Here is a 24,401-nt window from a genome sequence, read left to right as displayed (position 1 = left end):
AACATAAATCCGCTAGAAGAACCCACCTTCAATCTAGACCTCCGAGAAGCCCCACAGATAAATATTCAAAAAACTGAATTCACACTTAAAAGTCACAAATATACAGGAGCAAGAACCAGCAGAAACCACACACACACATACAAACAGATCAGCAAAGATTTCAGATATTAAAATCATCAAATATAAAACAATTATGTTTAAAGAAATAATAGTAGCAACTGATAAAATGAGTATGAAACAAGAAAGTATTAAAAATAAGCAGATTTTTAAAATAACTAAATAGAACTTTTAGAAATAAAAGCATGTAAGACAAGCAACATTTAAAACACAAAGGATATCTTTATTAGCAGACCAGACACTGACGAAGAGACAACTTGTGAACTTGAAGACAGAGGTGAAGAAATTATCAAGAATAAAGCAGAGTAAGACACAGATGGAAAATTGAAAGAGAAGTTAAAAAACATGAGGATGTTGAAGATGTCTAACAGATCCAATTGGATTTCCATGAGAAAAGAAAGAGAATGGACCAGAGGCAGCACATAAAGAGATAATGGCTGGGCATTTTCTAGGATTGATGAAAGACACCAATCCACAGATGCAGAAGATCCAACAAATCCAGAACAGACTCATTAAAATAGACCTCCACACGTAACATATCACAGGAAAACTATACAACACCAAAGACAAAGAGATCTTAAAAGCAGCCAGAAGGAAAAGACAGATTTCCTTCAACCAACCAACCATTAGCTGATTTCTCAAGAGCTACAATGCAAGTCAAAAACCAGTGGAATAATACTTTCAGTGTGATGAGACAAAATAGATGTCAATGCAGCATTAGTACAGGCTGAGGAAACATCTTAAAAATAAAGGCAAGGGGCCCAGCCCGGTGGCGTAGCGGATGGGTAAGTGCACAAGTTCTGCTGCGAAGGTTTGGATCCCGGGCACGCACCAATGCACTGCTTGTCAAGCCATGCTGTGGTAGCATCCCATATAAAACAGAGGAGGATGTGCATGGATGTTAGCCCAAGGCCAGTCCTCCTCAGCAAAAAGAGGAGGATTGGCAACAGATGTTAGCTCAGGGCTAATCTTCCTGACCCCCCAAAAAAAAAAGGCGCAAAATCAATAGACCATGGAAAGAGTATTGGGAACAGAAGGTACAAAGTACAAACGTCTGGAGATGAGCACATGTTTGGGAGGTTTGGGAAAGAAGGCCAGTGTCACGGAGCAGAGGAAATGAACAGGAGTGCTACTGGGATGGGGACACAGAGGTACCATGGGGGTGGATTATACGGCCTTTAAAGTTAATTTTAAGGACCTGAGTTTCTCCACTGGGAAAGTCAGTGGAGGGTCCAATAGGCCACATTGGTTGAGCTCCACATTGCTGAGGGTCCAGACATCTGTTAGATGGCCTGATGCACAGAACACTCAGAGATCAGCTTTGAGGTCAAACTAGCTGATCTTTAAGGCTCGTTTCAGCCTTGAAATCTTATTCGGGCAGAACAATGACAAAGGAATTATGGTTAATTATTATTCAATCAACCACATTTTATGAAGATATGTTTCAAGATAGCAACTACCAAGAAAAGTCAAGAAGAGGAATTCCAAAATCCAGCAAGATCTATGTTCCACCAGATTTTCATCAGTGTGGCATTTAGCAAGCTTCAATTCCTTTAAGGGAATTTTGAGGCTAAAAAGCAATACATAGTGTTCACTTTCTAATCTGTAAAACTTTCTTCGTGTTGAATAGGTCCTTGGGGTGTAATATTCAAAAGCCAGTTCCTGATGGCTAGTTTCATTTGCTGAAGTTGTGAATAACCAGCTTCATAAATGGTTTTTCCATTAATCTTTCCACTAATACATTTCCACTAATCTAATCATGTGCCAAGTAACATTCCAGTCAATGATGGACCACAAATACAACAGTGGTCCCATAAGATTAGTACCATATATCCTAGGTGTGTAGTAGGCTGCACCATCTAGGTTTGTGTAAGTACACTCTATGATATGTTCGCATAATGACGAAATCGCCTAACGATGCATTTCTCAGAACATATCCCCATCATTAAGCAATGCATGACTGTAATAGAATCACTTGTTCAATTCTCACTGAGAAGGCAAAGGGTTTTTTTCAACTTACATGTTTTTGTCATGTACATTTTCTGCCGGACAGCTTTGGTATTTTAATGTCCAGTGTACCTTTAGAGAGAGAGATATATTCTGGGCAAATTTATCAAGGTATCTCCCAGAAGGAGAGTGTGCAATGGTATTTCTTTGCCCATCATCTTAAATTCACACTAAAAAACAGAACTCTATAAGCCAGTCCCACTTTGCCTATGTTTTCCATTATTTCCCATCTGTAACTCTCAACTCTAAGCCACTCTTTCTTGGCCCAACTACGTCATAATCCTTTACTAGGGCTCTTCCCTTTGTCCTAGATGCTCCCACACTCTCTGCATCAACCCAAAACATTAATTCTCATCACCAATTCAAATACTTCCACAAAGCCTTCTGCAAGAAATTGTGTGTTTCCAACAAAACTGAATGTGCTTCAGGAGTAGACAATTAGTCAAATGAATCCCCCAGAACTTGCCTGCATCTCTGCACTGGTAGTGGCTTCAAAAATAGTTCAAAAGAATCTGCCCAGACCTTATAAATTTCTATGAACGTATTTTTCAACAAAATTAGATATCAGCTTAAATCCTCACTTTGTTTTTTACATAAGAGTAGAGAAGGCACGCTCTGTTAATCTCTGCCTAGACTGTAGGCTAAAGACTGGCAGATGATCTAATGTTGCTTAATATGCTGCCTAGAACATAGTCTGCCAGGACCCTGACCAGCAAGGCTCCTGCAGAGGGACAAAGCTGTGCCTCCTGCCAACACAAAGTGCCCACCTTGTCTCCTGCCTGAAGAGACGGCAGCAAATTATGGCAAAATAATAATGGCTCACATTTATTAAATGCTTACCGTATGCTAGACTCTGCTCTTAGGTTACTCTTTCTAGGTATTACCAGTTATTACTTACTAGTCTTACTAGTTATTACTCTTTCTAGGTAGTAACTCATTTAATACTCTAACAACTACAAGGTAGGTACTATTATTGTCCCTGGCTTGTAAATAGGGAAATTGAAGCACAGAGAGGTTAAGTAACTTGCCCAGTCTCACAGCTAGGATGTGGCTGGGCTATGATTTAAACCTGGTCAATCTGTTAGGCTCTAGAGTTCAGTTCTTAACGATAATTTCATATACACTTCTCTATAGGGCATACTGTACTATCCCATACAGTCTACCATGAGATCAGAGAGCACAGAATGTCTGCTCCACACACACACACACAAAGATGAGAGGGTGAAGCAGATTTAAGAGTGTAGTCTAGGGGCCAGACAAGCCCGAGTTACAGTCCCAGCTCTTTTAACCCTGAGACCTCAGGCAAATTACTTAATCTCCCTACGCCTCCATTTCCTCATCTGTAAATTGGGGATAATTATACCTTCCATCACTGCTGATGAGTGGCAGAAGTAGGATTCAACCCCATAATCTTTCCATAACACCAGGGTGCCACATCCTCCAGAAGATTACAACCTTTCAAAATTGCGGAGAACACCAGTGCGTCACTGCTGCCAGCTGGTTTGGAGGCAACTGTACCTCCAACCAGAATCTCCTGTCCCACTACACCTAAACAGTCTGGGGCTCTGGGCTAATCGGTGCCATCACTCAGGACACACTAGATAGCAGAGAAAGGCCATCTTCTTCCTCATGAACAGGGCCATTTAGCTACAGGAGTGTGCTCAGAGCCTACTCCACGTACCCCCCCATATCAAAGGCGCTGGTGTTGCAGACGAAAATTACCAGCACCTGGAGCACTAATGTCTCCTTTGCCCAGAACAACACACTCCCTCCTACATGCAGCAGATCACAAGGTTCTTAAACAGGGTGTGCGTCCCCAAAATCTCCTAGAGGGACCTCATTCTATGGCGATAGGATCATCAATCCTACCACCCAGAGCTGCAGATCACTCGGAGCCTCACTCCCTGAGCCCTGCGAGGCCCCTGGAAACCGGCAAAGGCTGCACTCAGAGCATACGAAGGTGAGTCACCGGCTGGGAAGCACCTCACGCTGTCCTCACCCAGCCCAGCTCCTCGGTGGAATGCTGCAAATTCCTTTTACCTCCTCACTATGCTGCACCGAGCAAAGTTCTTTATAAAAGGAAGGTAAAAAATCAAAATGAAAAACTATCCAGAATCTAAGGAATGCACCAAACTGGTTGTATCTATGTGAGAGTTCTGGTATCATGACTCAGATTTTTTTTTGAGACTTTTCAAATATTCTGTAATATAGTATTATTATTGCCAAATAGATTTTTTTTAAGTAACACAGGCAACATACAGCCTGGATTGGAAGAGACATAAGGATCTTCATCTCTGATCTATTTCATGATCATCTGTGTTATGCTCCCTATAAAAATAATGGAACAGACACCTAGAAAATTCTGTTATTGTGGGAAGACATGGTCATCCTTTTCATGAACCCTAAAGGTCAGGTATATCTCCACTTCTAATAGAAGTTGTTTACGGATCTGTCACTGACACATAAAGTCATGGATAAGTCCTGCCTTTCCACCTCCTCAGTAATAAATTTTGTGTGTGAATAACGTCTTCTCTTATGAAACAAACTTATTTTGACCAAAGAGTGCCCTTCATCCTAATATTTCATGATTTGGTGAACAAGCCCATATTCCCTATCAACCATTCCCCTTCCTAATTTTCACTATTCTGGAATTAAGAGGTTAGATATTTTTAGATTCTCCCCACTAACAGCAACTCGTTTTCCACCTATCATTTAAAATTGCCCCTCTCTGCATTTTCACAGATCCTGCTCTTTACTGAAATGCAGTAACTAAAACAATTGCAACATAAATTTATGTTACCAACACTTACTGATTTAAAATATCAAAGTTAAAATGTTAAGGCGACATTTTGGTTAAAAAGGTTTGCATCATCCAATAACTGTATGCAATCTAATAGTTAACAACTGTGTATTAACAATAAACAGTACTTCCTCTTCAGGGGAAAGCCTATTATTCTATCATTTCCTCTTCCGGATAGGAAATCTTTAAGTCCTGAAGTGAAACATAGCAGCTGGCCCAAGCACTGAAAAACAGTCAGCTAACTGGACGCTGAGGTCTGTGTAGTAAACACATCAGAAAGAGGTTATACTTGTTTGATTCCACCCCTTGAGTAACAGCAGCCAGCAGTGGTGATACCCTCATTTGGCTCTGTCGCTACCATCCACTGTGAGTGATGGGAGGACAGAAGACCATCTGCTGTGGCATCAGCAGAGCTGCCATCTTCTCCCCCCATTCAGGAGGCCACACCGCACATCCAGCCACTCTGAGCCTTCAGCCACCCCCCAGAGAGAAAACACCATGGACACCCCCAAAGACCAAAACCCAAACATTATCTGTGCCAAGTGCAAAGCACATCTGTAATAACAAAAGGACAAGAAAAAATATTGCTAGCACTACACGTGCCTGGAAGAGGACGCAAAGAACAACGCACGATGCTCTCTGTCCATGTATCTGTTATGTTTCTCATCAATCATGATCGCTCTGCCTCTACAACGCCACAAAGCTCCCAAACAGTTGGGAAAACGTTTCCCTGGAACATCAACATTAATTTAAAGATAACCACAGTCCTGAGGATGAATTTTTCCATCTTTCATGACTTAAGGTCAGGTCTGCAGTTAACTAAACGTTTTTTATCTCCTACCATGGTTTAAGGCTAAAATACTATGAAAACACTATGTTTTCTTTGGGTGGTTATTTTTCTTTCAAACCTCTCTTCCAACCCTAGAAAATCCAAAAGCTAAACATACTGGAAATCACTCACTACAATGAAAGATATCCAGAGCAAATCTTAAATTTAAAACAACCAATGACCTAACACCCCAATTTGCCTTTCCTCCTAGGATGGGGGGGTTCCTACAATGGGCTCCCTTCCAAACGGCATAGCATTCATGCTTTTATGAGCTGGGAACAGACATCCTGGAGGCTGCAAAGAAGGCCTCATTGACATGCCAGGCACGCGTGGCCCAGGATACAGCATTTCCTTTAAGCTTCAACAACTCAAACCTTGGATGAAGGTGTAGAGAATGATCACCAATTGGGGATGTGGGAGGGGGGACTACGGGAAAGTGTACGTATGATACTTGAAGAGAAACGTATTATCTGAAACAACCTGGGGAAAATGTAATATTACATTTCTTTCTGTTGTGCATAAAGTTTCAATGTATCAAGAAAGATCTTAAGTATGAGAACAGAGAAGAGCCAAAGAGACAAACCAGCCCTCCTCTTCCCCAATGACAATTCTTAACATTTGATATGACCCTGAAATTGACTTCAGATCAGGCTTTGAGCAGACACTGGCAATTTTAAAACAATAGAGAAATGTGACTTTCTATGCAAAACTAAAAATGACATTCTCCTTATAGCAAAGACTTTTCCAACTACCAGCAGAGGGACTCCCAGCTGGAGAGAGCTCGTCCACCACCAGGACACTCTCCCACGCCCTTGGAGGTGCCAGTGCGGTGGCTAGGGCGAGGCCCTTGGAAATAGGGCAGTTGTGTTCTCAGTACCTCTTGGTATTGATATACTCTCCCCGAATGTTCCTCAGATTCAGATTTTATGTTGAAAACATTTTGAAACTGTAAATTTAGGAGTGGAATGAAGACATTACTGGTTTTACAGGGATGCTGGATAAAGAAACGGCATTCTTACTCAGCTTCAAAATATCCTGATCAATAAATTTGGGGACTTATAAAAATAAAAGACAAATTTCTTTGTAAAAGTATTCACTACTAAACTGTGTTAAATACCTTGGTTCCTTCAGGCTTTTAACATAGTGTTTAAAATAGTTACAAAATATCTGTTTATAACCAACTTGCCTCCTAAGATAACACATAGGAGCCAGAACTCAGAAGGAAGGATCAAGAAAAGGCAACGGTCTCAAAGGTACTCGGGCTACGAGTTGACTTTTGATGGAATAAATGCTCTTATTCACAGCCTGCGTCGAAATCTCCCTGCACAGTGATGACTCACCACACCTCTTCCCGACGCCAAGTCTGGGACGCCACAGACCTCAGCACCGTCAGCGCTGACCTGCAATGCTGGGGCAGAACCACAGTCCACCTAGCACAGAATTTGGTTCTGCCACCAGAACCAAAGTAGACTTGTAGCCTAGGAAGACATGGTCCTCTCCTCTGTTAACCTCCCAAAGGACACAAATTGTCCCCCATACTTTGTCTTAATACATTATGTAAGGGTGGGGTTAGTTCCATTTGGGATGACGAATAACTAAAAATGTATTGTCCCCTTGGTAAAAGAGCACATCCTCTATCCATTTACACCTAACATTTCAACTTCCAAGAGGTAACCTCTTGGTTTCACCTCCCTGGGTGAGGTCAAGGACCCACCTTCATCTAACCACATTTTTGACGATGTTCCAGACATCTTCTCTTCATCTTTCATCTTTCCAAAGCTTCCTCATCTTTTTACACTTTCTTCATGACAGCTTTCACATGGCAGTCCAGATTTAGGTGATTTTAATTCCTTTCGGAGTCATTTCCAACTGTTTGTCTAGTTTAAATCCAGGCAACCTTCAAGACACTTCTTTCTATTTGTGTGAAACGTTAAGTAACAGTGAGTGTTCAATGCCCTCCTGAATCTCACGAAACCTAGATAGACATGCCGGAAGGGCAACAGGATATTCTACAGGTGTTCTTCCCATAGCTCCAACACCCAAGATACCGGCCTTTTGCAGTCAGACAGTAAAATGTTAGTGCTGGGGCCGGCCCCGTGGCTTAGCGGTTGAGTGCACGCGCTCCGCTGCTGGCGGCCCGGGTTCGGATCCCGGGCGTGCACCGATGCGCCGATTCTCTGGCCGTGCTGAGGCCGCGTCCCACGTACGGCAGCTGGAAGGATGTGCAGCTGTGACATGCAACTATCTACTGGGGCTTTGGGGGGAAAATAAATAAATAAATAAAATCTTTAAAAAAAAAAAAAATGTTAGTGCTGGAGGGGAATTAAAAGCACCCAATCAATTGCCCTCACTTTACAACCAAGGGAATGGAGCCCAGAGAAACTCAACTGCTTGCCCCAGGTGCTATGAAGAAAACCCATCTCTTTTACTTCTTCCTATTCTAGTAAGCTACTTTACCCAAGTCACTTATTAACATTTTCTCCTCAAAAGACATAATTTCTCTTTTACCTAAGTACTTAAAGCATAAAGTGATTAAAGTGTTCCTTCACACAATGAGAGAACTGGGTAAGCACCGTTACATGCCCTTTGAACAAAGTACTACTGGAGAAGGGACATGTCATGACCCTAAATCCAAAATGACCACAAAATGACAGAAAGGAAAAGATATTTGCAGCTCAAAACCTAATGTCTCTCCCTCAAATGAGGAGCACTTTCAAAAAGCTGAGAAGATCATTTGCTGCTTTGTGAGAGAGAATGTGAAAATCACAGGCCGTAAATCACTGTAAGTTACACCACAGAGAATGGAATGTAAGATCATTCCATGCACATATTTTCATTATAAGAGTATTAAATATTGGTAAGAATTCAAGAATTTGATAAAGCATATGAAAAAAGTATTAAACTATGAATGACCATGGAATTTCCTTCAACTAAATATTTTTAAAGGAAATATAATTAAAGTACAGATTACAACTCCTCTGAAAATGAGGATAGTAAAGTTGAACAGAAGGAACCATAAAAATTCAAATATTAGAAGAAGAAGCTGGAAGTGCATTAAGAAAGTGAAAACCTGAGCAGCATATATTGTACCTTTAACTTTTCCAATGGGAGAGAAAAAACTGGCTCCAAAATGTAAAACACAGTAATCTATACAGTGAAAAATAGTTTTGACAAGTAGTTTTTCTATTTTTTATTCAAAAATGCCAAAAAGGAAAGGTAAAAATCACACGTCACCTCCCTATTTCTTTTAAAAGTATATAAAGCAACCTGAGGTTTGCTCAGGTTGCTGAAAGTGACCATCCTTCCTCCCTTCCTTTAATCACCCTCATCCCTGGAGCCACCTCAGGGATGCGGTCTGGGGACAGACGCCCCTCAGCCTGTTTCTCCACTCACACAGACACAGAATTTTACAAAAATAGGAACGCATTCCACATATGTCTTCAGTTTGCTTTCTTTCTGAATATATTTGAGAATTTGAAAACTAAAAAAAGTAACAAGTTGAATCTTTTTTAAGTAACAGCAAAAAAAGGATTCCTAAGTAATTAATTACTTCACGAGTAAACTCAAACCCAAAGATTCTTAGCTGCATACTTCTAAACTGCTGATCTATTTTAGATGAGAAAACGATTTAAATCATGTGGGGTTAGGAATACAGACTTGCTAAACCTTCTGAAACACTATGAAAAATAATTTACGAAGTTCCAGTGATCATGGTTTGAAGTCCTCCTCAAAACGCTTTAAAAAAAAGAAAAACCTGTCATAAATGACTATTTATTGACTCAGAAACAAATTCTTCACAGAGCAACAGACAGAAATAGCATTAATATCAGAACACTCACTGCACAGACATGGTATCAATCAGATTGACAACATTCGGAAAATCATCACCAGGTTTCTGACACAGCAGGCTTCTTAGAGCCCAGACACATGAACTCTATTCAGAAATATTTTAATAATTTGCTATATGGCTTTGAGAAAATAATTTAACCATGTAAAATTTACCCCCATTTCCCCAATAGTAGTTTGAGTAAATTTGCAAATTCAAGCACTAGTCTAATCTAGTGCCTATGCAAGCACAGGGGAAAAAGAAAAACAAAAAACCTATATTTCTGGGAACAAACAACTTTCTCTTTGATTTTATGTATCCTCAATTAATAAATTTCATTATGAGATGAAAGGCACTACCATAAATACTACAAATATCAACAGCACATGGTTACTCTTCTATTTATCAAGCCAAATAAAAACTGCAAACTTTTCTTTCAAAACCCATTTCTAATGTTGTAGAATATCCAAAGGTCCCTTGGGAGGCTCAAAACAGAGCTTCCCACTGCAGCATGAAGGCTTTCCATATGCTCCCCAAACTTCCCTCTTGGCCCCATCTCCCACCCCCTCACCCGCACGTTCCCTGTATTCTGCCCAGGAACAGCCCACTATTCATCCAATGCCTCCTCCCCCGCCCCGCTTCAATTTTGCTACCCCTACCTGGAATCCTTTTTTCCCCATGTCTACAGTCTCCCACCTAACAAAATTCATAATTCTGGTCTCATCACAATATCCTGTCCCCAGATCACATGTAATCTCTCCTTCCTTTCAACCCCCAATCATATGTCTTTCCTTCTTCTCTTGGACATTGTTTACGCACTTACAACCCCACCTCTAAGAGTTCACAGACTATTTTCAGCTGACCTCTACAATTCCCTTCAGGGCCTACCACAGTACCTTATGAATAGTAGAATCTCAATAAACATTTACTGAATTGAATAATCTGTTATCTAATACCCTGCTTCCTAAAAATCAATCTGTATTCCCCGAATAAAAATTGTACAATTTTAACACCAGAAAGTTACTGCAGCCAAGTTATATCCTGAACATTTCACTTTACTTTATTAGCTTTTTAAATTATTAATAATAAAATGTCATTAAATATATATATGCATACATATCTAATGCCTTCTAAGGCACTCGAATCATTGGCCCAATATTATATTTATGCCATCTCTGAAGGATCAAAAATGACATTTATTTTATCTATATAGGAAACCAAGGATCAACCAACAAGTATGTGATATCAGCTTTGAGACCAGAACTGTTTATGTGCTACTGAAGACCAGAAAAGTAAGAAATAGAAACCTTTTCTTCAAGCAGCTTGTCATTTAGTCGCAGAAAAGAGATAACACATGAGCCAAGTGGCGCATATGTACTTACAGTATTTCTATGGTTTCTTCTTAAAATAGATCCCACTTGGCTCCCCACAGTGGTAGCTTTGGCCTCTGTGGTTAATGTCCATTGCAAACAGGGACCCCAGAGGCCAGCAGAAGGGCTGTGAACTACGAGTGTCAGGTAGGGCCTCCTTGAGCGCAGTATGCGTGGCACACCCTGCAAGTGCCCTGGGCATTCAAGGGACAGGAGGCCAGAGTGGGCACACAGGCCGTAAAAAGAAAGCAGGACTCGAGCTGGCATAGAAGAAAACCAGAATTTGAAACGGCGACGAGGAAAAATACAGCCTACAAAAGAGCAAGCAGGAGCGAGGCGTGGAGGCAGCCGTGGGCATGGGGTACAACAGAGAGAACGGCTCAGCACCCAGCTGACAGTCAAGCACAGAAACCAGACCAGGGCCAGAAGCCCTAAGATCCCCCTAGACAGTGCTCTCTACACAAGCCGGAAAGCTTGATTCTGCCTCCTCAATCGTCCCTTCAGCCATCTCCCCCAGATAAACTAGTTAGGTCTACATGAGACATTCACATGCAACAGTCTCTTTTGTAAGCTTTTTTTCTAATTATAGAAGTAATCCATGTTTATTATAGGAAACATGGAAAATTCAGAAAATTAGAAAGAAAAAATTAACAACCACCTGTGTTATACTCCAACCACATTTCCTTCAACATGTATTCAATAATTACAGTATTTATTAGGATCTGCCACGTGCCAGACACTGTTCTGGGCTTTCCACACACATCAGGGAGCAAATAGACAAACAATCCCTGCTGGCTACAACGTATATGCCATCAGGAGAGAAAGACGTAAGCAGTGATGCAGACAAGTGGGCTGTGCAGCACGTCAGCAGGAGGTACAGAGAGAAAGGCAGTGAGCAGTGCAGGACAGGGCCCCGGGAGCTCGCAACTGGGCGAGGACGGCAGGTCAGCTGCAAGTTCAATAGGGCAGCCCAGGCTGGCGGATGAGAATGTGGCAAAACCAAATTGAGATCAGCCTGCTTTACAGGCTTCTTTCCCACTTATTAGATGGTGAGAATTCCCCCATGCCATTCAATATTTTTTGTAATATGATTTTTAATGGAGTCATGAGACTCCATCTCATGAATGTACCATAATTAATTTCACCACTCTGCTCTATGGGGCAATTACATTGTCTCCTTTTTTTCTTTTTTTAACTATTATAAATAATGCTTCTATTTCCTCAAGAGAAATGTAAAGAAGTGGAATTACATAGAATTGGGGACAAACAAGGTTAAGGCTCATGGTATACTTTACCTGCACACGGCAGCAATATCTTGAAGCCACATGCTCAGACTCTTCTTCCTCTTTCTGTCAAGGTTCCTGCCACCCACACCTGACAACGTTTTCATCAGGCTCACAGAGGTGCTCTGGCTTCCCCATCTCCCCACATCAGCTATTCTGTATGTCACAGAGGAGCTCTTCCCCAGCCTCCTACCTAGCACAGTGACTGGTACAGAGCAGAACATGCACTAAGTATCTATTGGATTGATAAATGAATGAGTACTCCAAAACACTCTGGCTTTCAGACAGCTGGCAGATGCTTAGAATTTTCCCTCCCACTAAGGCTTCCTTCCACCAAGAGGAGTGAGTCATATCTCAGACATCTTCAGCATCTTCCTAACAGGGCTGCAAAGTATCTCCCTTAATGGCTTTAGGATGCTGGAAACTGCCAAATGACCTGGACAGCTAGAGAACACTATTAACTGTCTAAATTAAATGCTGAATAGCACACAGAGACTATCCAGAAAACACTGCAGTTATTTTCCCTCTTTCTAGTTACTTAAACGTGACAATGATATAATACCTTATTCTCGAACCATAAATGAGAAGTATATCGTTTAATAGTTCATAAACCACTGTTCATCCTAAATTCCAACCATGGCATTATTAAACTGCTACTCTCATCAAAAAACACAAAACGATACTGTCACATATATAGAGAAGAAGGAAAAAGCTTTAAATGATGTATATAAAACTTAGCAGACAAGAAAATACGGCACCCAAAAAGGCAAAAAAAGAACAACGGGACACATCAGTTATATACCACCTAAACTGGTTCATTATGGGGTCAGGCTCCTGAGAAATAGGAGTTTCACTGCTAAGGCAATGGGATACTCTGAGTTGTACACGCTGTATTTCACTGTTAGAATAACATCCTGAAAATCCTCCTTCCTAAATCCCCTTTCAGAAATTAGAAGTAAATCCAGAAAGCCATCTCAAAAGATTTCCTCATGTATAATGTAGCATTAGAAAGAACAAGAGGCAAACGTCCTCTACACTCACCAGCAGTGAGAACACACACCGTGGGTGACAACTGTCCTTTCTGTGAATAACCCACATGGCCATTCAACCACTGCAGTGAAAATGGACTCGGATGCAAAGAACAAAGGTGATGTAGATTTGAGAGTCTTCACTGGATCTCTGAGTTTAAGTATTTGAGCTACATAACTACTGCATCTTCACCACCAACCTGGCTGTGCTTCAGAGGCACTGAAAATGGAGGAGGTGAGGATTCTAGCCACAGCAAATGATCGTTGAAAGTCACTCACATTTGGAGTTGTACATATGCATAACAGCCCTTCACTCTGTCATTCCTCATCACAGCACCTGGTCACAGTAGAACAAGAAGGCAGGGAAGATGAGGCCAAAGTGACTATGTACAAAGTGGTCCCTGCTGGCTTCCACGCTGCTATGCCCCACTCTTGTCAGTCTTCAAGATGTGCCATGGGATACAAGAGCGAAAGCTAAGTATTTCATCTTTCACTCTAGTAGCTACCCTTAGAAAAATGGCGCATTAGGAACCAAGCACCCAGTCCAAGTATGTAAGAGTCAGAAATCAATTCCACCTGGGCTTCCAGCAGGGCACTCCTGTTCTGTACTCCAAAGGTGGGCCATAGATGCCAACATCTTAGAACACTTATCACCATAAGAATTTCTGCATCCTTCTCTTAATATAGTGTTCTTGGAAAAGATTGGAAAGTAACTCTACCAAATTCCTCTTGTGAAGAAATACTCTGAACATATTGTCTTTTGGTTTATTCATTCAACACATATTTATCGAGTACCTGTCACGTGCTAGGCACTGTTCTAGGCACCTAAGATACAATACTGGAAAGATAAATACAAAGAACTCGTCATCAAAGAGCTTATGCTAATGAGAAGAGACACACCAATATATAGCATGTCAGGTTTGATGAGTGCTCTGACTAATGCAGGGTAAGAGAGATACAGAGTCATGGTCGGGGAGGGCTCTCTGAGACGGTGATATTTGAGCAGAGATTAGAGAAAGAGAGAACCCTGCATATATCTGGGGGAGGAGCATTCCAGGTGAGGAATAGCAAGTACAAAGGCCTTGGGGCAGGAGTACATGTTGAAGAACAGCCACGAGCTCTGTGACTGGAGCCAAATGAGTCGGGAGAGCAATGGGAAAAAGCTGGAATGGGGGATGGTTAGAGATCACCTAGGACCTTGGAAGTCACTGTGCAGACTTTAGCTTTTATAGAGAGGTAAGTAGTCATTGATGGGGGAGGGGGTTGAACAAAAGCTTGGCATGCTCTGACTTACTACAGGTTGAAGAACAGACTGAGGGGGAATGAGCGGAAGCAGGGAGAACAGTTATGAGGCTATTACAGTTTTGTAGGTAAGAGATGATGACAGCATGGAAATGGTAAGAAGTTGTCTGATTTTAGACATAATCTGAAAAATGCTGTCCAGATTAGCTAATGGTTTGGATGTGGGGTGTGAGCAAAGGAGAGAAGACATGGAGGACTCCAAGGTATCAGACCTGAGCAATGGAAAGATGGTAGTCTCGTCGTTGGGGTGAGGAAGACTGTAAGAGAAGGGGTAGGTTGGGAGATCAAAAATTCAGCTTTAGACTCATTAAGCTGAGACACCTGTTTGACATCCAAAAGAAGAAGCTGAGTTCAGGGGAGAGGTGCAGGCAGGAGATATAAATCTGGGTGCTGCCAATAAGGCATTTAAAACCATGGAATTATCGTAGTGGTGAATGCCCATGATAGTCCTCCTCCCTCTGACTGCAGCTAGAAACTCTGGACAAAATACAAAAAGCAACTACCTGAGAACTATGAAAAGGAAACAAAAGCAGGAAGATTGCGGCTACAGCAATTAAAACAGTGTGGTATTGGCATAAAGACAGACATACAGACCAATGGAATAGAACAAAGAGCCCAGAAATAAACCCTCGCATACATGGTCAAATGATTTTTGAAAAGAGTGCCAAGACCGTTCAATGGGGGAAAGGACAGTCTTTTTTTTTTTTTTTTTTAAAGATTTGATTTATTTATTTTCCCCCCAAAGCCCCAGTAGATAGCTGTATGTCATAGCTGCACATCCTTCTAGTTGCTGTGTGTGGGACTCGGCCCCAGCATGGCCGGAGAAGCGGTGCGTAGGCGCGCACCCGGGATCTGAACCCGGGCCGCCAGCAGCGGAGCGCACGCACTTAACCGCTAAGCCACTGGGCCGGCCCAGGACAGTCTTTTCAACAAATGGTACTGGGAACACTGGATATCCACATGCAAAAGAATAAAGATGGACCCTTACCTAACACTATATACAAAAATTAACTTAAAAATGGATCAAAGACCTAAATGTAAGTCCTAAAACTATAAAACTCTTAGAAGAAAACATAGGGCAAAAGCTTCATGACATTGGATTTGGCAATGATTTCTTGGATATGATACCAACGGCATAGGCAACCAAAGAAAAAATAGACAAATTGGACTTCATGAAAAATTTTAAATTTTGTGCATCAAAAGACAATATCAACAGAATTAAAAGGCAACCCACAGAATGGGAGAAAATATTTGCAAATCATATATCTGATAAGGAATTAATATCCAGAACATACAGAAAACTCCTCAAATTTGACAACAAAAAAACCAAACAATCTGATCCAAAAATTGGCAAAGGACTTGAATAGATATTTCTCCAAAACAGATGTACAAATGGCCGATAAGCACATGAAAAGATGCTCAACATCACTGATCATTAGGAAAATGCAAATCAAAACTACAATGAGATACCACACCTCACACCTATTAGCATGGTTACTATCAAAAAAAGGAAAACAGAAAAAAACAAGTGTTGGTGAGGATGTGGAGAAATTGGAACCTTCATGCACTGTTGGTGGGAATGTAAAAATGGTATAGTCACTCTGGAAAACAGTATGTCAGTTCCTCAAAGATTAAAAATAGAATTACCATATGATCCAGCAATTCCACTTCTGAGTATATATACAAAAGAACTGAAATTAAGGTCTCAAAGAGGTATTTTTACATCCACAAAATAGCAACATTTTCACAATGGCTAAAATGCGGAAGCAACCCAAGTCTCCACTGACAGATGAATGGACAAGCAAAATGTAGTATATGCCTACAATGGAATATCATTCAGCCTTAAAAGAGAAGGAAATTCTGATACATGCTACAACATGGATGAGCCTTGAGGACATTATCCAAAGTGAAATAAACCAGTCACCGAAAAAACAAATACTGTATGATTCCACTTATATGACATACTTGGAATAGTCAAAAGCATAGAGAGAGAAAGTAGAATGGTGGTTTCCAGGGGTGGAGGGGAGGGAAGAAAGGGGAGTCACCATCTAATGGGCACAGAGTTCCAGTTTTACAAGATGAAAAGAGCTATGGAAATGGATGGGGGTGATGGCTGCACAACATTATGATGTATTTAACACCATTGAATTGTACACTTGAAAATGGTTAAGATGGTAAATTATATGTTATGTGTATTTTGCAACTATAAAAAAATTTGGGGAAAAAAAAAGCAGGCAGATTGTACAAAGGAATCGAAAGTTGAAAAAGTGACCTGCAAAGACTTAATCACCCCCATCAATCCCTCTCTAAGTCTGGCTCTCTCTTTTCTGTTGAGGCTTTTCCCCAAGGGTGGGCCCCAGTCACAGAGGTCCATAGTCATATAAGTCTCAGGTAGAAAACCCATCTGTCTGGCTCCTGTGAACCAAAAAGTGTGAGTGGAACCACAGAGAGGAGAGAGCTAGAGAAGGGGATCCCCTAATTCTGTATGTGAACCCATCCAAGTCTGAGGTTCACCCCTGAGTTGCACATGTGCAAGACTGCCCCAAAACAGAAAGCAGAAGCTTCGGAAAACTAAACTACGTTGGAACCACCACTCAGAGAGGGTGCAACAGAACTTGTGGCCTAAACCTAACCATGTTGATTGCCTGATAAAAAAAAATTCTCCAGATTACAAAAGGACATACAACGTCCCCAAGTTCATACAACGTAACATTCATAATGTTCAGGATAATGCAAATTTACTCGACAAAGAAAGAACCAGGGAAATGCGACCAGTTCCCAAGGGGAAAGATAATCAACAGATGTTAACTCAATATGACGCAGATGTTTGAGTTATCAAGCACAGGATTTAGAGCAGCCACTATAGCTATGTTCCATGATGTAAATGCTCTTGAAATCAACAGAAAGCTAGGCGTTCCCAGCAGAGAAACAGAACTATAAAAAAGAACCAAATGAAAATTATAGAACTGAAAACTAGAATGCCTAATGGAATTCACGGGATCAGTACATAGCAGAATGGAGATGAGAGAAGAAAAGTCAGTAAATTTGAAGATCCACAGAAATTACCCCAACTGAAGAACAGAGAGAATATCAAAAAATAATTAAACACACAGACTCAGGAACATGTGAAATAATATTAAAAGATCTAATACATGTCGTTGTGGTACAAGAAGGAACAGATAATGAAATTAAGACCAAAAATAAACATTTGAAGAAATAAAGTCATGGAACTAGCTAAGAACTTCTGTAAAGTAAGTGAAGAGAGAAAAGGAGAGATCCAACAATGGAGCCCCGGGAGGTCCCGTGTTGAGACATCAGCAGGAAGAAGAGAGCCCATCCACACAGATGGTGAAGGAGTGAAAAGAGAAGGAGAGAGCGAGACGCTGGGACTGGACCCAAGGGAAGAACATCAAGAAGAAAGGAATGAAGGATGTGTCAAATGCTGCTGATGAATTGAGTAAAATTAGGATTGAGAACCAAGCACTGGATTTGACAACGTAAGAGGTACTAGTGACCTCCATGAGACCTGTTTGGCAAAGTGGTGGGGACAAAAGCCAAAATAATGAGGATGCAAGAAAGAAAGGAGACAGAGTATAGATAATTCTTTTGAAAAGTTTTGCAGTAAAGGAGAGGAGAAAACAAAGTGGTAGCTACCAACAGAAGTGGGTTCAAGAGTGGGTTTTTTAAGATGGAAGCTATTTCTATACGCTGCTGGGGCTGATCCAGTAAAGAAGAAAAATTAACGATGCAGGGAGAGAAGGATCAACTTTAGAGTAACGTCCTTGAGTAAGTGAGCGGTGCAGGAAGGGCAGGCCGTTGAAAGGCAAATGGATGAGAGTATGGATGCTTTAGCAGGAAGGAAATCAGACTCTAGAAGTACAGATGTGGTGGGTTTCTAGTTTCATCACTGAAAGGATATATTCACTGTCTTCGAAGTGTTTTTACTTCACCAGTGAAATAAGCAAGGTCGCCAGCTGATACCAAGGAAGCGTGAGGAGATGCTGGAGGTTTGAAGAGAAAAGAAAAGGTGTACAAAGTCCTTGTGAAGTGAGAGAGTGTCTGGAGTAGGGAAGAGCGTAGTGCAGCAATTCAGCAGGCTGCACGGAGATTCCTCTGCAGGGATGTTGAAGTCACAGACGACCGGAATTGTCAAATTGTCAGAAAAACATTACACCCCACTAAATGCTGCTCAGCCACATTATAAACACGTTTCCTAAGTCGTTTTCTCAGAGACGAATCCCAAATGTTAGGCAATCACTTCAACCTTAACAGCCAGCATTCTGGGGCAAAGGGAGGGACGGGAACTACAAGCTCTCTGTGTATTTGCTTTGTGGCCTAAAGGAGATCGGATTGTGCAAATTAGTGTGAAATACTGAAACCTAGCTAACAGACAAAGGTCAGGAATTCCAGACTGGGAATTCTTCAAATCACCACTGACAGAACACAACTATTCCAGGAGAAGCCGCAAAAAGGGTAGCTCGACTTGAGAAAGTTTTGTCTCATTCTGTCCTCATAGCTGAGCAGTTACTGACTGTGTTTGACATAAATGCAAATCAGGCACCCAACAGAAAAGGTAAACAGGCTTTAGGAATATTCCTGTGCCCCCAGCTTATAAAGAAAAAAGGTCCAAGACAAATGGTGTACAGGACAATGTCAAGAAAAAAGTCACAACTGAAAGGACTCAGAGGCAGCCGAGAGGAATCAAAACTAGTTCCTGGAACGTAACAAATCAAAAATCTTAAAAACATTAAAAAAAGACAAAATTCTATACCTCTTGACCCAGAAAGAGAGCTCTTCAGAACATGAAACAGATTCCTCTGGAGTGATAGAAAATATCCCCGAATTAAGGAGGAGGAGCTAGAAAAGCACGGGAAATCTCTTAAGGAGCAGCAGTGATAGGGAACCCCTGACACAGTGACAACAACAAGAACAGAAAGCACACAATTAGTGATCGGTTACTCCAGGCAGGCACGGTGCGAGGCGCTTTACCCGTCTACTGTCATGTCATCCTGACGTATCATTACCTCTATTTCATAGATGAGGATACAGCCTCACGGATGTCATGCACCAATACCATAGAAAACAAATTTCATAAAGTTCTGAAAAACAGTACTTACTATTCTATGTACTGGAACTCTAAAAGTAAGGAAATTCAAGACTGCTGCAAAGTCATAAAAAAAAAAATCCCACAATTTAACTCCACATGCAGCTCAATCTCATTTTAAAGAATGGACAGGGGCACTGTTGGAGAATGTTGATCAAACTGTAGCTGCCTTTAAACTTTCAAGAGCTATGATTCTTGCTGCTTCTCTTCAAGTATCTCCTCATTTGAAGGTGGTCACACATCTGAAATCTCACAAGCACTCATGGCGCCGAGGCCCCTGGGCACACAGGTGGGCTCCGGCAGCACCGCCGTGTTCCGAGGCTGTCACGCTCCCCTACATGCCCCCATGAGCTCCCTACTCCCAAACACGCTGCTGCTCAATCCTCACATCCTGGCAGTAACAGAAGGGGGCAGCAAGGTGGGATCAGAGGCCTGGTCCAGATGAGGCTTTGTGTCGGTCTTTATAGAAATCACCTCACATTCTCCCATCACAGTCTCCTCACCTATTAAATGAGGGAGGTGGACTAAACATAGACCTTCGGAGCCAGAAGAAGCCCCACACATCAGGTTAGATTTGATTCGATTCATTTACCGATGTACGCAGAGCACCTTTCAAATCCAAAATTCTAAAAATAACAGCCACAATGACAAACACATTTTGTCCTGAAAGTTCATCTGTAAATCAGTTATCTGAAACTGGGAATGTACTTCTCCATAGAAATAATGTCATTAGAGATAGATAGATTTCCACGTCAAGTCAAAAAAGCCTATTTAACCTGTAAAATACCGGAATTTAGTATGACTATAATAACACCCCAGAAGCCCCCTGGGATGCAAGGGCAGTCTCTCCCACCGCCCTGTAAAGCCCCCACTGCCCCTGCCAAGCACCCACACCAAGCATTAGGAAGAAAGAAACTCTCAGGCACAAAAAGGAACAAAAAGTGAGAATGAAAACAGAATGGAGGGGCCGGCCCTGTGGCTTGGTGGTTAAGTGCGCGCGCTGCAATGCTGGTGGCCCGGGTTCGGATCCCGGGTGCGCATCGAGGCACCACTTCTCCGTCCATCCTGAGGCCGAGTCCCACATACAGCAACTAGAAGGATGTGCAGCTATGACATACAACTGTCTACTGGGGCTTTGGGGGGAAAAAATAAAATAAATAAAATCTTTAAAAAAAAAAAAAAGAAAACAGAATGGAAAGACAGGCGTGGGCTGGGCATGGGGGTGTTGAGGCAGAGTGAGGACCAGAGCAGCAGATCTGTAAGAGCAGAGGGAGGGGAGAGGAGCAGAGAGAGAAGCCATTTGCCCTCTGTTCCTCCCAACCCCACTCCTGGCTCCTTTCATCACCACCAACACCAAAGCTATGTTAGAAGGAAGAACTGGGGACTGGGAAGGAGAGGGGTCTGAGACAGGGAGGACATGTCCCCTGAGTCTACATCAGATGAGTGGAGAATCTGTACATGTATTGCCCCAAATCCAGAAGTTATAAAAGGGTATTTCTAAGAGTATAATTTGACATATTCTAGGGCCCTCATGCTTGGGGTGCCTGATCTCACCCCTTACAGCACCTCCTCTGCCCTGGGGTGCCAAGCTCCCACCCGCTCCATCACTCCTCCCATCTCCACCCCTGACCTGTGAATCTGAGGCTGGGCCCATGCCCTGGGCACCCTGCCTAGAGGGACCTGCTCACACCTCCTCCAGCCCCCCAGGTCCATGGAGCAAGGAGTTCACAGAGCCCCTGGGATGCACCTACCCAGACCCCGCCCTATCTTCTAGACCATACTATAGGTCCTGCCTGGGTCTATTCTCTCAAGGGTGGACCACTCCTCCAGTTTGTACAAGGGAGGCTGTCTGCAAAGGGTGCAGACAGGCCTGGGATCTGTAGCCAGAGAGGTCTACATGAACCGCAGGGAGATGCTGGACCAGAAACTTGAGGAGTCTGAGAATTCTAAATTTGAATCTGACTGTCCCAGTCATTATGAAGGTATATTTATCAAGACAGAGGGATAGAGCTTGATCTCCAGATGGGTTGACTTATAACTATGAAATATTTATTTAGACACAGGGTGTGTGAGCCTCCACTTGCACTCCTGCCCCAGGCCTAGCAAATGTTAGGGGTGGGCTGTCTCTCCTCTCCCTGCTTCTACCACCAGGCGATGAGCCCTGAGGTCTAACCGCATTGTCTGCTAATGAGCTGGCAAGCTACCTTACTTCCCTTCGGAGGGGCTCTTCTTAATTAGAAATAAAATGGCTCCCAGTACTCCCCAAACAGAAGGTTCCCCAAACTTCACTCCCACTGGGAACACTTCCCTCTGCCACACGCCAACCATGTGGTATCACAAGGATGACCCCTGTCATTGCCACACCCCTGGGACTTGTGGTCTTGTCCCTTCTGGTTCTCCTGAAGCAGAACATGCACTAACATACACCCAGGTTTAGAGCACACAAATTATGTTGCTCCAACATGAAACAAAGTTGAAGTAAAATCAGTCTAAACCACAGGTAAGTCACAGGTACAGGTCTCAAGGTACTCACCTCCGTGCAACTCAGAGCCAGGTCACAGGACAGCCTGGGCAAGGCTGTGGATCATGGACAGGGCTGTCTGCCCACAGTGAGATCCGGCTCTAGGCAGCCTTTCCGGCCAGCACAGATAAGGGATGCCACAGTATAGCTGTGGATTTGGAGGCAGGGCGCTGCAGCAGGGGGCCCCACAAGTCCAGCAGCAGATTGCCCTCAGACAAACACACAAACGTCCAGAAAATCCCTATTATCAGTGCTTATCTATGGCTAGTTCAGGCTGGTGCAGTCCTTTATACAGTGAAGAGCAGACAGAACAAGTTCACCCTGAACACGGCATCCCTTTAAATGACCTGGGAAACTGATGTCCATCATCAGACAGAACAGACAGGGTAACCCATAATGGCTGTGACCGATTTCAGGCTACACTCGAGGGAAATGTCAGATGAGGAAATGTGATTTGATCTGGGCTACACTTGACTCTATGCTATGTGACTGACACTTGGTAGGCTTCCCATGATTTATAATAAAGTCCACAAGTTCTGTGCGCCATAACCTTTACCCAACTCTGCCCAATCACAATTATTACCATCAGTAACTCTGCCTGATCAGGTCACCATGATCCAGTCACCATGACTGGCCACCTTCCACAGGCTGTAGCCAGTCACCATAGCATTTTGTCAGGATTCTATTCAACAGAAACCACTCCAAAATTGGATTTCAAAAAGTGAAAACAAGGTAAAAGCGCCTGACAATTGAAAAACTATTAGAATTACTAAGAGTTTGGTAAGAAGTCAAATTCTTTTTTAAAAAGCCTTTCTATATACCAGCAACAGCCAGTTAGGAAAGATTATGAGAGAGGAATATAAGATCCTTTTCGTAACAAAAATAAAAAATAACCAGCTAGAACCAAACATTAAAAATTCGTCAAAAAGGCAAAAAAAAAAAAAAAACCATCAAGCATACAAAAGAAAAATGGAATAAAGAGAAATACCACGTCTGGAAAACATAATTTAGTATTATACAGATTTCAAGTCTTTAGAAATTAATCTAAAATTAATACTAATCCAATATAATCCCAACAAAATTTTTTTTCTGGAGCTTTGTAAAAATGATTTCTAAACAACACCTGGAAAATAAATATGTGAGAAAAGTCAAGAAATTTTTAAAAGAAACATTATTGAGGGGAGAGAGCAAGACCCCACCTTACCAAATATAAAAATATACACTAAAGTTCAATGAGTGAGTAATGGTCCAGCAATGAACAGGTCGATCAATGCAGCAGAACAGAAAATCGAGGAGCAGATCCAAGAATAAATAATAATTTAATATACAGTAAAGATGGCATTGCAAACCAATGGGGCAAGGTGGATTACTCAACAAATAGTATTGAAGCAACTGGTTAAGATTTGGAAAAAATAATAAATTAGATCCCTACTCCAAAACATTCACTAAATTAAACTATAGATCTAACAAAAACAAAACATGAAACCATAAAATTATGAGAAGAAAATGCCAACAAATATTTACATCATCTTGGAGCCCGGCAGGAATTCCGCTTCTCTCCTGCTGGGGTGACTCACACCCACGGCTCTCGGCTCAGAGGAGGTGCCTCCTCCCTCCCACACCCCTGGATAAGGGTCTTCCCCTGCGCCGTCTCCCACTTGCCTGGGAGGCCAACGAAGCTGAAGCCACAGGGCCCTCTCCACGCCCCCCACTCCCACAGACCCCCACCCCCCACCGGCCCCTGGAGGGTGGAGCGTTTTGGGCGGGGAGGAAAAGCCAGGTTCAATCAGGACGGCTGTTTATGTAAGCTTTTGTGGTCAACTGCCTGCGGAGAGCTCAGAGGGAAAAAAGGCCCCGAATCTCCAAAGCTACAGCGATTTGTTGTGATTCCTTTTCCCGTTTTAAGTAAATATTCACTTTTGTATCTAATTCTGTATTCAAAATTTTATATTCTTTTTCTCAGAGAGAAACCAAAACTGCATAAGCGCCAGGCCCCACAAAACCTGGATCCCTCCTGCTCCCACACCTTCTCCTGCAGCCCAGCACCCACGAGTTGTGCACAATCCACCTCGCTGCAGCATGAACACGTCTGGAAGAGGCGCTCGTGAGTGTTCACTAAAGGACTGTACTTGTATAACACGTAGGGTTACGGTACCTCTTGAAGTTAGGCCGACTCCTTAGAGCTTCAGTTCCCCTTTCTCTAAAATGGGAATG

The 24,401-nt window shown here is 42.3% G+C and overlaps 1 protein-coding gene across 6 annotated transcripts in view; it reads right to left on the bottom strand.

Annotated features, from left to right (window-relative positions):
• Positions 1–24,401, bottom strand: part of CSGALNACT1 (chondroitin sulfate N-acetylgalactosaminyltransferase 1) — a 348,572-nt gene that overhangs the window by 253,003 nt on the left and 71,168 nt on the right. Inside the window, exon 1 of one of the 6 annotated variants that reach the window (XM_087418622.1) lies at positions 23,712–23,831. The exons of 4 other annotated variants lie outside the window; for them this stretch is intronic. The gene's annotated coding sequence lies outside the window, so the exon portion shown is untranslated. Of the gene's footprint in view, positions 1–22,199; positions 22,278–23,711; positions 23,832–24,401 lie in introns of those variants that run through there. One more of the 6 variants, XM_087418629.1, reaches the window with a different exon arrangement.

Source organism: Ceratotherium simum, chromosome 28 (assembly GCF_057802395.1).
Source record: "Ceratotherium simum simum isolate JZ-2026a chromosome 28, ASM5780239v1, whole genome shotgun sequence".
Lineage (NCBI taxonomy): Eukaryota > Metazoa > Chordata > Mammalia > Perissodactyla > Rhinocerotidae > Ceratotherium > Ceratotherium simum.
The sequence above is the reverse complement of the archived record's forward strand: the minus strand, read 5'-3'. Positions and strand labels throughout refer to the sequence as shown.